Genomic DNA, 13,102 nt, shown 5'->3' on the forward strand with positions numbered 1-13,102 from the left:
AGTACCTTCAAACCATGGATACCCAAGTGCCTGCCAGTATCATAAACATGTATTTTGTGTCACTCACATTTTAGTTTTATCTTTTTTTTCCAGAAAGAAATTGTGGTTCTGTTTTCCCTTTATTCGGCTTTTGGTCAAAGATGTATTTGTATTTACTTAGATGGGTTGTTTTTTTTTTTGTGAGAGAAAGAAAACATTGTTGCCCTTGGAGTGGAAAGAGAGATGAAACTGTCTGGGACTCATCCCTGGGAAAATTCAGTCTGTGTCAGAAATGAAATTTACTTTTCTAGAAACCAGTTCCACTGTGCATAGGAGAGGTGAGCTGTTGATGGAAAGTCCATCTCTGACAGCCTCATAGCTAGCTATACTTGAGCTCAGTATGGCCTTTGTTTTCCTGGGAGATAAGGACTGAGACCTGCAACTTGACTTGGCTGAGGCTGCCAGCATGTGATTTCTGTAGTATAGAATCATAGAACTATGAAACTTGGAGTGGACCTTAAAGATCATCTAGTTCCAACTTCTCTGCCACCGTTCACTAGACCAGCTTGCTTAAAGCTCTGTATAGATGAGGCTGAGACTGGGATACGGTATACTTTTAATTTTGTTCAAGTGTTTTTGTTAAAGCACAGCAAATACTGTTTAAGGAAAAAAGATTCATTGGGTATTTGTGACTAGAGCATGCAACAGCAAGTATCTGCGCACGTACACACATGCTCCGAAGGCAGAGATGGGTATGCATCACTGCAAGTGCTGTATCAGCTGATTTGGTGCCTGCCTGAAAACATAATCCATCTTGATGTTTAAAATTGATACACACATTCAGTGGCTACAGTCACACTGTGCTTACTGTAAATCCTTCTCAGCACAAACTACCTTCATCTGAGTTCTGGCATTTTCTTGGATATCTGCTGTGTAAAAGAGTTTTTTGACAGAGGCCTAAGATGCCTCTTAATTTGTCTAAACAAATTAAAACAAAAAGGAAAACAAAGGAAGCTGAACCTTCCAGAGAAGACAGGGTGGTCTAATAGTTGGAAGTAGAACACTGAGAGCTAGGAGGATTCTGATCTGTTTGAGCTGCTGCTTCAGTCCTTGACCTCCTCGTGGTTTTGTCAATATGCCTTGTTTATGGAGCACAAAACCAGGCCTTGAAAACTTGATGCTATGTCTATGTTGAAACTTCCTGGATAAAAATATTAAGAGGAAATGCTGAGGATCTGATTTTTTCAGTGAATCTCATTTTTCAGCATATCTGCTTTTTGTGCTGTGTTAGCCCTTTGCCCTGCAGTGTGATATGCTGCAGTGCTTTCCTAGTGGGGTGCTGTTTTACCTGCCACGTATTTGAGATTGAAGGTCTGCAGTAACTGGCAGGCTCTGTGGAGTATCTTTGCTGCAGAACAACAGCCTGAAGTCTAGATTTCCTTGCTTTATGGGGAGTTTCATTTTATTTTTTTTAATAATAAAATGGTTTATTGTATAACAGGTAGAATGGCTATGAAAAGAGGTAAGGAAAGAATAAAGCATAGTCCAGTAAAACTACATAAAAGCTGGAACATGAGCCAACCAGAGAAAGGAAGCCTCCTGAACTGGGCTGTTTACTTTAAACAGAGCTCACTGTGCCTTGCTATTTCAGGACATACCGTGTGTGGTATCCAGCTATTTTTAAGGTAAGATCAAATTCACAATTCAGATCAAAATGTCTCTCCCCGCTCTGAACTTCTTAAGCATTACTAAGGGTCACAATGGAAGACCATGGTCTGTGTGGTGCTATATGTGGTACCACGTAAGGACAAGTATTTGTCAGGATGTCACAAGAGCTTCCTACAGAGCTCAAGAGAATTCATCTCTTCAGTTTGCTTGGCAAACCAGTTTCCTGGTTAGGAAACCTTTTCAGGTGGACTAAATTAAATAAGCATTGTGGGATAAACAGAGAAGATAAAAATGGGTAAGAAACAGGGCCACATATATGAGGGGAAAGGAATCTTTGCAGATGTTCACACAAGCCTACTGTATGCATGTACCACGCTGGTGCTACTGGTGTGGAGCTGGCATGGCAGAAGGAAAACTACAGTCTACTTAACCTCCTTTTGTCTTCTGTCCTTCCTGCTGTTGTTGGTTTCTCTGCTAAGAGAATGTTTTATAGTGGCATTGGGAAACCCCTGCTCAGTAAGATAGTCCTTCATGTTCTCTGCAGGAGAAAGGTAGCTGTAAGTTTGTACATACACAACAAACCAAATCAAAATGCTCAAACTCAACCATTTGTTCCTAAAATTAAATAGATTCTATTTAAATGCACGTGTGTGTCAGGAATTAAATGTTTGCAATATAATTCCTGTGGAATTACTTTTCAAAGACACTGAATTTTCATCACATGTCCTGTGACAACTACCATGAAACAAGCCCCAGCACAGTTCCTGCTGGGCCAGCTGCTTACTGCACAGTAGCTCTATGAAGATGCAGGTGTCTTAGAACTACCAATGTGTGGTGTGCTTTCTGACATGGTTCCTGGCTGAGAGTTTTTCTTGCACTTCTCAGCTGAGGTCCATCCTTCATCAGTGACAAGTAGAGACACTGCTGGAAAACCCAGTGCATGGCATTACATGCACCAAGGCAGAGGGGAAGTGAGGAATCCTGACCACCAGACTTTCGGAGAATGCGGAGTTAACATTAGCTTATTCACAGCAAACACGGGCTCCCAGGTGCTGACAGAAAGGTGTGGCTGCTGCGACATTATGCTTTTTTGGGACAGGTTTGGAGTTTGGAAGTGGAAGGTTGTTCTTTTTTTTTATCAGAGCTAAGAAAAAAAAACAGGACCAAACCTGAGCTTGGGGAGTCTCCTGGTTGTGTTCTCTAGGTGTCTGTTAGGTCTTCTCTTGTGGGTGAAATTTTGACTACATGTACAGGATTTTATTTTTGCTTACCTCATGTCCACAAGTAAAGTGAGAGGCAGGCAGTATCTATAGTCTGCTGTGATGATATCACCAGGCTGGTATGACAAGAAATGTTATGATGCATTGTGGACATGACATTAAATACCTATCTTTCAGCCTATTTGAGCAAATGAATGAGCTTTCTGTACTTCTGCAGTTACCCCACACCTAGCATCTTGTAATGTGTATTCACCTGGAGGGCTTTTACTGCAAAGCTTCACAAGCTTGTTTTCAGGGAAGGCAGGTGCTTATGACTCAGAGTGGGATGACACAAACCTCAGGAGCCTGTGTATAAACTGCAACATCCATAGATGTCCATGTGCCATCAAATGAACGATGTTAGTAGCTGCATGGGAAGGGCAGTACAGGTAGCAGGAGAAGATAGAATACCTGGAAACTGACTGGAGAGTCTGTCTAGCTTTGTTCTGTATGGTGTCAAGCTTGCTACCAGTGCACAGGATGAGTAACTCCTAGATAGGGTAGGTCTCCACACTGTATGATTACACAGACACATACCTCCTATACCTTCCAAGCCTACAGCATTCAGATACGAAGTAACTGAGCTTTGATACCACAAACTTTTATAAGTCTTGTCATTTTAGCTTTTCTTCTCAAGAACATGAAGATAACAACCAACCACAGAATATCCTGGTGCTACCCACTCACTACACTAACTGCAGTTACACTTCCCTGAGGTATACATGCAGTGGCATGCTGCTGAGCACCAATGGGAAGTATGCATGGCTGCCAGAGAGCAGCTGTGAGGCTCTCTGAGGATGCTCTGCAATCAGGTGCAGAGAATCAGGTAAAAGCAGCACATTTTAACTTTGATTGGGTCTTTATCCAGAGAGTGCAATTGTTCTCATCACCCTTATAGTTTTTACAAATTTGGAAGTAATATGGAGGAGGAAAAGGGAGATTGATACCCGTAAGTTTTGCTGCTCCTCTGAAAGTTCTGTGTGCTTGGCAGAGCTTGACATTTCTGGCTCTGGAGGAAGAAAAAGTAAAAAAGGATACAAAAAGGGGAAAGCTGGTGTAAGTTTTCTGGAGCGTGGAGGACTCTTTCTACGGAAAACATTCCAAAGTGTTAAGCATGGGAACTGCAGTTGTGCCTAAAGTGGTCGCTCTTGCCATGCCAGGCAGGGATGCACCCCACAGGCGGCAGCAGAGTGTGGCAGTGACGGTGTTGGGAATGCCCACCTTGGTCTTGGAATGCTGCAAATGTGGGTCTCAGCCTCATTCTGCAGATACACTTTAATACAACCTGAATTGTATTTAATGATATATGTCCCCTGAATAACATGACTGTATGCTTTTTGCCAAAATACAGGGGTTTGTCATAAAGAATCTCACACATCCACGTGCTAGTCACCACTTCCCAAAGGGCGTGATAAATTGCTCAGAGGCACTACTGCCTTTTGTTGCTGGCAGCCTTCTGTATAGTGAGGATGGCAAAATTCATCCCTCTGCACTGCTAAGCAGCCAGGGAGTCCTGCTGTGGCTGTCATTGCAGCTGAGGCATTGCACCCTCCCTGCTGACCTGTGTTAATTATCCCTTAATAGTGCACCTTTTGTGTTGCTTTCCCATACAACATCTGATGTGAAGCCAACTGTGATGCTCCCTCTGCAAAGAGCGTTTGTATGTACACTAACCTGAAAGAGAGATTGGCAGGCTAAAGGTTATCTCGAAACTTAAATACTGACATTGAGTTCCTGCCAAAGTGCAAGTTTCTTGCACTGCTCAACAAAGATCCTTTTCAGTATAGAACCATAGGCAAAATAGCATTCAAGATATTAAGGTGCAGGAGGTGACTTATGTGAGAAGGGGTATGGTGCTTTCCTAGAAAAGTGCTACTGCTGTAAGAAGTACTCAGATACTATTTTATGCCTCTAAGAGGTCAGGAAAATGAGTGGTCCTGAGTCTGGAGAAATTGATTTAAAAAGGACAGAAAGAGCATAGATAATATCTGCTCTTTACCATTTTGTAACACTGTAGCAAGGAGACAATCACTGAAATAAAACAAGGAAAATCAAAATTTGTACTTTTTTATGCAGCATGATTAGATACACTGGTGCTGATGGTGATATTTAGCTAGAAATAAAAGTTCATAGCTGGCAGGAATACCCATTATTCATGAAAGTGTGTCAGCAGGAGTTACTAAACCTATAGTTCAGGAAGTAAGCCAGTCTCTAATGATTAGAAATCCAGGGAGGTATTTGGAGAGAGTGGGAGGATAATCAGCATCTATCTCCTGTGAAGTTCTTACATGTCTTTCTGAAACAGGAAATCCTGACCACTGACAAAGATAGCAGTTCTGATACAGTCTGGGAATTTGTACTACTCTGCATCATAATCAGAGGCAATATGAGGTAGTTTGTGACTACGGCTGGACAATTACTTCACAAAAATAATTCATTGGAAATGAAGTCTTTTGCCTTAACATTTTAACGTTCTCAAACAAAAGATTTCAACACCACCCTAGACCTGGGTTCATTCCACTGACCTAGGAAGATGTCAGCAGTGTAGGAAAAGTACAAGCATGTATGTTCATGCTTTCGTTAAGGGTCTGGAGAGTTTACACTTCTTGTGGTCTTTCTCAGATATTTCCTTTTTTTTTTTTTTTCATCTGACTTGAGAGATACAAGGATGTTCTGTCACTGAAAACATGATTTGTTTGATGTTTGCTTACTGGAATATAGATCAACACCATACCAGTGGCCAGCAAAAATACTGTTTGTGTCATGTGGAACATGACATCTACAGACTGATTAGGTTTGAGCAGTCACATTTCACAGCATGGGCCCTGGGAGTTCCTCCATTTTTCCAGAATTCACAGAGGAGAGAATGAACTGTGGTGAAATGTGTGGTTTATTTACTGGTGCCTACACTAGCCATGTCATCAGGTGTCTGTAAAATTTTATGGATTAACAAGACCACAATTTCTACTTGAACAGGTTGCCCACTTTGTATCACCAGGCTTTGTACAAAATGATGCTGTTCTAGCCCAAGGAAAACCTCAGAATTTCTACACAGGGAAAACCTAATCTTTTTGGAAGGTTTTACATTAAAATGATCAGATGATATTTACCAAAAAAGCAACTAAAAATTCAGCCAAAGCAACTGTAAGTATCTAGATCATATGCAGTTCCAGGAACAGTGGAATTCAAGCTATATCTACATAAGATAATCAGTGAATTACAACCTTTGTGTTGCTGTTGCAAAGTGGTTGCTGGTGCCCAAACATGTTAACTGAAATGTAGCCAAGGAATCTGACCTCTATACTGCAGCTATTTCCAGCATTGTCAGGCAAAGAACACACTAACCACAGGCTGAAAACTTTCCAGCAGGTTTGATGGGATCCGTGGAAATTGTGCCAGACACCTGTGGTATTAATAGAAAATTTCATAACATCGTAGGATCATAGGATGGTTGGGGTTGAAAGGGATCATCTTAATTCCAACCCCCTTGCCACAGGCAGGAACACCTTCCACCAACCTGACCAGGTTGCTCAAAGCCCCATCTAACCTGGCTACAGAAGCCTAAAAGCTGAAGAAATTTTATAGGATCTGTAGAAACAAATAAAAGACATTTGAACAATGCCAGCAGCACTATTTTGGCAATACAGAAACAGATTGCAAACAATCTTGACGCTATTTGGTGGACAATATGCACTCAAGAAATCTGGATGAGAGCCAGTAGCAAACATGCAAAAAAACACCACCTTGTTTTGGTATCCTTAATGCTGGTGGTCATCTGAATGTGTGAGTGGTTGTCCTGCACTGCAAAAATCTGTGTGAAATGTGGAAGTTAATGTCAGGGTCACATCAGACTCAAATCTTCAGCCAAATATCCAAATATGTTTCAATGTTTATTTTTCTAGATCCTTCGATTGCTGTCAGAGACTCACATTTATACTGAAGTGTTTCCAAATCTGAGGGTTAGATCCTGTTTATGGTTACAGCAGACGTATGCAGAAAAGGCATACCGTTAAACAGGAAAATTTGGCCAAGTGAAAGTGTTCTAGTTATACTGATCTTTCATTGTAATTTATGCCCGCATTGGTCACTGTACCTTGCATAAACCACAGAAAGGAAGACTATTTCGTGGAGAAATCTGCTCCAACGTTGTCTCTCTAAGGACTGGGACAGAAATGCTCAACAGGAATACAATTAGGGAGGGTGCTTCAATGATTTTTGTCCCATGTTTAATTCTGTAGGATCTTTTTCTCTAAGTTGTTAATTCATCTCTCTCTTGTTAATTCATCAAAATACTAAATATGTATGTTAGGAGAACCTCAAAATTGATAGACTGCATAACTCCAGTCATATGAGAAGTGGGAAATGCACCAAAACTCCTCCATAAGAGCTTGCTACCCTGTCTGCTTTCATAATATTTTGGTATACTTTACAGTGTCATAGGACAGCAGATTGAAGATTTTGGAGTGCTTGTCTCTCCTCCAAATGGTTTACTCAAATAAAACAAGCTAGATAATGAACAACCATCAGGCATTTTCAGTGTATCCAGTGCATGCTATTGATGTATTAATATATTTAGCTTCTGTTCAATGTCTGCAGAAATTACTGGAAATTTTGCTATTGATTTTAGAGGGAGGAGGATTGGGCCTTGTGTTACTATATTAATCATTTGGTAAATATTTCTCCAAAAGGTAGGAATATAGAAATTTCCAGCAGCAGAGTGATGGTCTAACATCCTGTTTTCAACAGTGGTCAGTTCCCATGGCCCCACAGGAAGGCAAATCCCCTCCTTTCCTTCCCCCATATCTAGTAGCAGTTGTGTCACAGGGGACTACTGTCAGTCTGATCATTGCTACCCATGGGGTAAACCTGATTGGTAGCTCTGGCTGATTTCACGCTAGCTAGCTCACTATTTTGTCTGACCCAAACCTGGTCCTGTGTGCATATCTGTATGTATCTCTTCCTGTAATGCTAGTAACTTTTTTCAGTGACCTGCAGCTGCAATGGATCTCCAGGTTAATTATAAAAAACTATATTTCCTTTGTACTACTTTAATTTCATTAACCTACATTAATATCCAGAGCACCTCCATTTACTTCTCAGTTATAATCAGACAGATGCTAGTAAAAATGAGAGCAGAAGTAGGGCAATTGTCTTCTAGTGATTATTTTTTTGTGTCTTTCTGCTCTTTTTCTGCAGCAGGGAGGTGTTCCAGACAGGTCTGTTTTAAGCATTCCTTGCTATCCACACCCTTCTTATATCTGCTTTCTCTTCTCACATTAGAGGAACACTGCAGTTGTAAAAATTAGCAAGTTTAAGTTGTACTAGTTAAAAGACTTCGTTAATCAACTGTCATGCATGTGACTGTGTATCTATGCATTTTAAAAAAGCTTTACGAACTACACTTAGACAAAGCTAACTGGAAAAGGACACCCCTACAGAAGCTTCATTTTGAAATATATAGAGTGCTCACTTTCCATTCTGAAATACTTATGCAGAAAAGAAACCTACAACAGGGAAGAACTTAACTAGATCTCTTGAGATATGCCATTTCTGTTTCTTCCTGCCAGGTGAAGATGAGATTCCACCCATGCAACCTGCATAATATGTGCGCTATTAGGCCAACTCAAGGAGGCCATATAGAAACTCATGTGTAACTCAGTCCAGTCACTCTGGTAGGTTTTCAAGCTTTCAGGTAACTCCTCTCAAAGATTTCCAGAGGTGGGAATGGTGTTTTACTAATGTACAGTAAATTAACTTCTCAAAGAAATAACGTGGGTGGGCCAGAAATGCAGCAAAATGCTGCGTGGGGAAGTTTCAAGAAAGCAGTTAATCATTCAGGAAAATTTAATTCTCAAGTTAATAGTACCTTTTAGAAATCTATATCTACAAAATATTAAAATTAATTTGGGCAACTAAAAACTTCATCAACAGCATGGATTGAAATCTTTATACAAAGGCATGACAGTAGCACTAGAGACAGGGCCAGGCAACTGGAAGGGTAAGATAAAATGGAGTTGAGTAATGTGAAAAAGAACTAGCCTTCTCCAGAGCCTACAGGAGTTTATCATACCGTGCATGGCTTTCTGTGTATGTTTTTTCCTTGTGTTTCCCATGTATTCAAGTAGTTGTTCTGGGCACAATAAATTTTAGGCACATTTTAAAATCCAGAGAAAGCAGAAGAATTTCATGGAGACTTCTGCCATCCAAATCTCTTGATTAGAATAAATTTACAGAATGAATCAAAACCTAATGCAGGTGAATGAGTCTTTCAAGTCATTTCAAAGGTCTTTTGAACAAGAACTCGCTACTTCTTTTGATATTCTCTGGAGAGAGAAACCAGATGAGAATTGTTCAACCACCAAAACAGTTTAATTTCATAGCAGAAACTTTAATTTCTGAATTATAAGTGATACTGCAAACTGTTGAGGTTTTTATTTTTCCTTTTGTAGACCAGCCTTTGTCACTCAAAAGCCACAGTTTATTTAGATTTCACATTACTATCAAGCAGGCAGAATATCAGAAAATCCTGCTCCAAGGATTTCCTGGTCCAAGTCACTGATACCAGATGGGTCTGTTTCAGTCTGCAGTATTTCTCAAAAGTGCTTTCCTGGAATAGTTCAAATCTCTTGCTCTGTGATCAGGACTGGGAAACATGCTACTCTCAGCATCATTCTTGCTAACTGGATGATGCACTATATGCAGGTGAAGGAAAAACATACTCCTGCTGGGCTGAAGCTGCCTGAAGGATGACACACTGGAAATCTGGGAGGGGCCATACAGATTCACAGATGCAGTGTGTGACCAAATACATAAGTGGTTAGGTGTGTGAATCTATTTCCTTCCTAGGTCTGGGCCTATTGTTAGAGGGGCATTTCCCTAAATAATATTTAGTCATTGGGGTTGAGCTATTAGTAAGTACCCATAAGTAGTTAGTCCTCCCTGCACTCCCTCCTAATTTTTCTGTATTGATTATAACTTTATTTCTTCTTCTATTATTGTAATGACTTATGCACAGAGGAAATGAGACAATTCTTGGTGACAGGATAAGAAAATTTCATTATACTGAGATAGGTCCACTAGAATGTTTTTTGGAGCTGGAGGAACCAAAGTTTTCCTGATGAAAGTCCCCTGAAATCAGAACCAAATATGACCTGATTTTTTTATGGTTAAAATACCTTCCTGTCCACCTAGTTTTCTTTTTATAGGACTTCTAATAAACTACTTTTTAGTATGTAAGAGGAAGAGAAGTGATAGAACCAGACCTTCCACTTGTTCTTCACAACTTTTAAGCACAGCTCCCTGTGCCTGCCCAGCTATTTTTGCAAAAAGGCGGTGGGCTGGAGAGTCATTAACTGCTGAATTCCCATGTATATCATTCTGAGATGGTGAATGTGGAGGCCCTGAACAGTTCTAGACTGGGGGGAAGCAAGCCAACCAAGAACTGTAGCATCTGTGCAGATGTTCTAGACAACTGCCTGGTTGCTTTGTTGGTTCGAAAAATGTTCCATCATCCTTTGCCCTGAGGCAGGACTGAAGTCCACAGTGCTTGCTATTCTGGACTTCCATAATAAAATAGAGCTGAAGCAGAATATAGTTTTTTCCATACATTTTTCCATAGTTTTTGCCCTTCTTCCTCTTTTATATTTCTTTTTCTATGGAGAAATAAAGGTGAAATGTGTCTCATCTTCCCCTCCTGAAGCTAAAAGAAGTCCATCAAATACATGGATTTTCTGTCCTTACTGATCACACTTCCTGAAATACATCCATTCCTTACACTTACAGAAGAACTTGCAATTTATTTCTGCCGCTAAAATTTTCTCATTTCCTGCCACAACGACAATACTGCAGTCAGTCTTCTGGAAGAGATCTATCCTTTGATATTATCTCTAGGGAGGGGAATATGATTTTAAATGCAGTCAGCTAACAATATAACTGTGGTGCTAATGGTGGGGCGTGCCTGTTTTCTACTCTCCTACCTACCTTAACCAGTTCAATTACATGACCTGGCCAGGTTACACCCCAGTGTGAACAATGCTGCTGCTCCTGTGCTGCATTACTTTTACATGACATTTATGTTGAACTGTCCTGCTTGTGTGGACTGACTAAACCAGAGCCTACTGCTGAAGAATGACTGACAGGCTTCTAGCATTGCACGTGTGTCTCAGGCCACACTGCTAAGGGCTGTGACCCAGTTGTTAAGTGAATTGGGGACCTACATGAAAGAGGAAATTGTGAAGATGAATCAAGGGGTGGTGCTTTTTTATGCTGAATCACAACTGGAGTGATGCCCTATATGCTTCAGCAAAATCTGAAGTGATGCTACTTAAATCCCTAGGATTTTGTGATTGAAAAATTATAGCGCTATTTTTTCATTCATATGTGGCCATGTTCTTGGTAAGTTAAACTGTCCTATATTGTCTCAATGTATTTCTCAGTTGATTTTAGTAAAGTCCAAGCTTTTACTTTTTATCTAATAAAATAAAAGTCATGACTATATATAAATGCTCCATCCCTGGCAGTATTCAAGGCCAGGTCGGACAGAATCTTGGGCAACATGGTCTAGTGTGAGGCGTCCCTGCCCATAGCAGGGAGGTTGGAACTTGATCTTAAGGCCCTTTCCAACCCAAACTGTTCTATGATTCTGTGATTGTATAGCAGTGTAATAGTTATGACTTACAGGCACGCTCAATCAAAAACCCTCCCAAATAAAGCTAAAAATACCTTTCTCTTTGTTTTTTTTTTTTTCCCCTAAAGACAGCCCTCATAGGGCTTTGCAGCCTTCTTTAAATCTTGGCAGTGATTTTTATTTCATTATTGCTTTCTAACAGTCTGAGCCTGCAAATCATAGCTACCAGGTGAAATCCTCATTTTTCTAACCGGTAGGTGCACTAACAGTGTGAAATACACTGACATACATATATATGCATAAATGTACATGGCAGAATCCTGATACTAGTGGCTTCAATGGACCTGCTCTGTGATCTTGCCCAGATACAGCTTTAAGTGACTAATCCATTCTCTTTTGTCTTTTCTGTCTCTTCCAGAGGAAATGATGGTGCACATTAAACTGTGTCACTTATTGAGCTATCTAGCATTTTGTGACTTTATCGACATATGTTTAAAAAGTATCTTGAGAAACTCAAAAGGAAGATGGACTTTAAGTAGGAAGCTAGGACAACAGTTAAAAGCAGAAAGCACTAAAAGAAACATTTATTTCAACTATAGTCTGTGACTCTACATTATCAGTAAAAGATGTAATCAAGCTGTTACTGCAGGTAACTCCAGGAATCTCTGCTTTTATTCAATTCAACCATAACTGAAATAATCACATAACATGGGTACCGAGGGCTTTGCAAAATAAGACGTATATTCTGCATTTCAAATTCCTGGTGTGGGATTTCCTAATTATAGATTTGGGTATGTGAGATCGGCGAGGGAGGCTCTAAGTGTCTGTAGTCCTGTATTAGCCATTTCCCCTCTACTCTGCTCTTATGAAACCCCACTTGGAGCATTGTGTGCAGTTCTGGTGTCCTCAACATAAGAATGACACAGAGCTGCTGGAGCAAGTCCCAGGAAGAGCCACAAGGTGATCAGGGGACTGGAGCACTGCCTGTATGAAGGCAGGTTAAGAAAGTTGGTGCTGTTCAGCATGGAAAAGAGAAGCTGCATGGACACCTCATAGCAGCTTTCCAGTATCTGAAGGGGGCCTACAAGGAGGCTGGAGAGGGACTCTTCATCAGGGACTGTAGTGACAGGACAAGGGGTAATGGGTTTAAATTTAAATATGGGAATTTCAGGTTAGATATAAGGAAGAAATTCTTTGCTGTGAGGGTGGTGAGGCACTGGAATGGGTTGCCCAGGGAAGCTGTGAATGCTCCATCCCTGGCAGTGTTCAAGGCCAGGCTGGACAGAGCCTTGGGTGACATGGTCTAGTGTGAGGTGTCTGTCTGTGGCAGGGGGTTTGGAACTGGATGATCTTTAGGTCCTTTCCAACCCAAACCATTCTGTGATTTTATGTATCAAGAGCGTTAAGTGACAGGAAATAGTTTATTGATCAGCTTAAGAAGCGACATGAATCTCGAAGCTCAACTTTTAATATGTGTCTCTTAACAAGCTCTTTCATGACCATTAGTAGGCTACAATTTTCATGCTAGCTGTAATGCCGAAAAGAGAGAGCTTCAGAGTTATATGATGCT

The sequence above is a fragment of the Neopsephotus bourkii genome, unplaced genomic scaffold (genome assembly GCF_033783945.1).
Source record: "Neopsephotus bourkii isolate Nb327-2 ecotype Australia unplaced genomic scaffold, CSIRO-AGI_Nbou_v1 NB_318, whole genome shotgun sequence".
In the NCBI taxonomy this organism is placed as follows: domain Eukaryota; kingdom Metazoa; phylum Chordata; class Aves; order Psittaciformes; family Psittacidae; genus Neopsephotus; species Neopsephotus bourkii.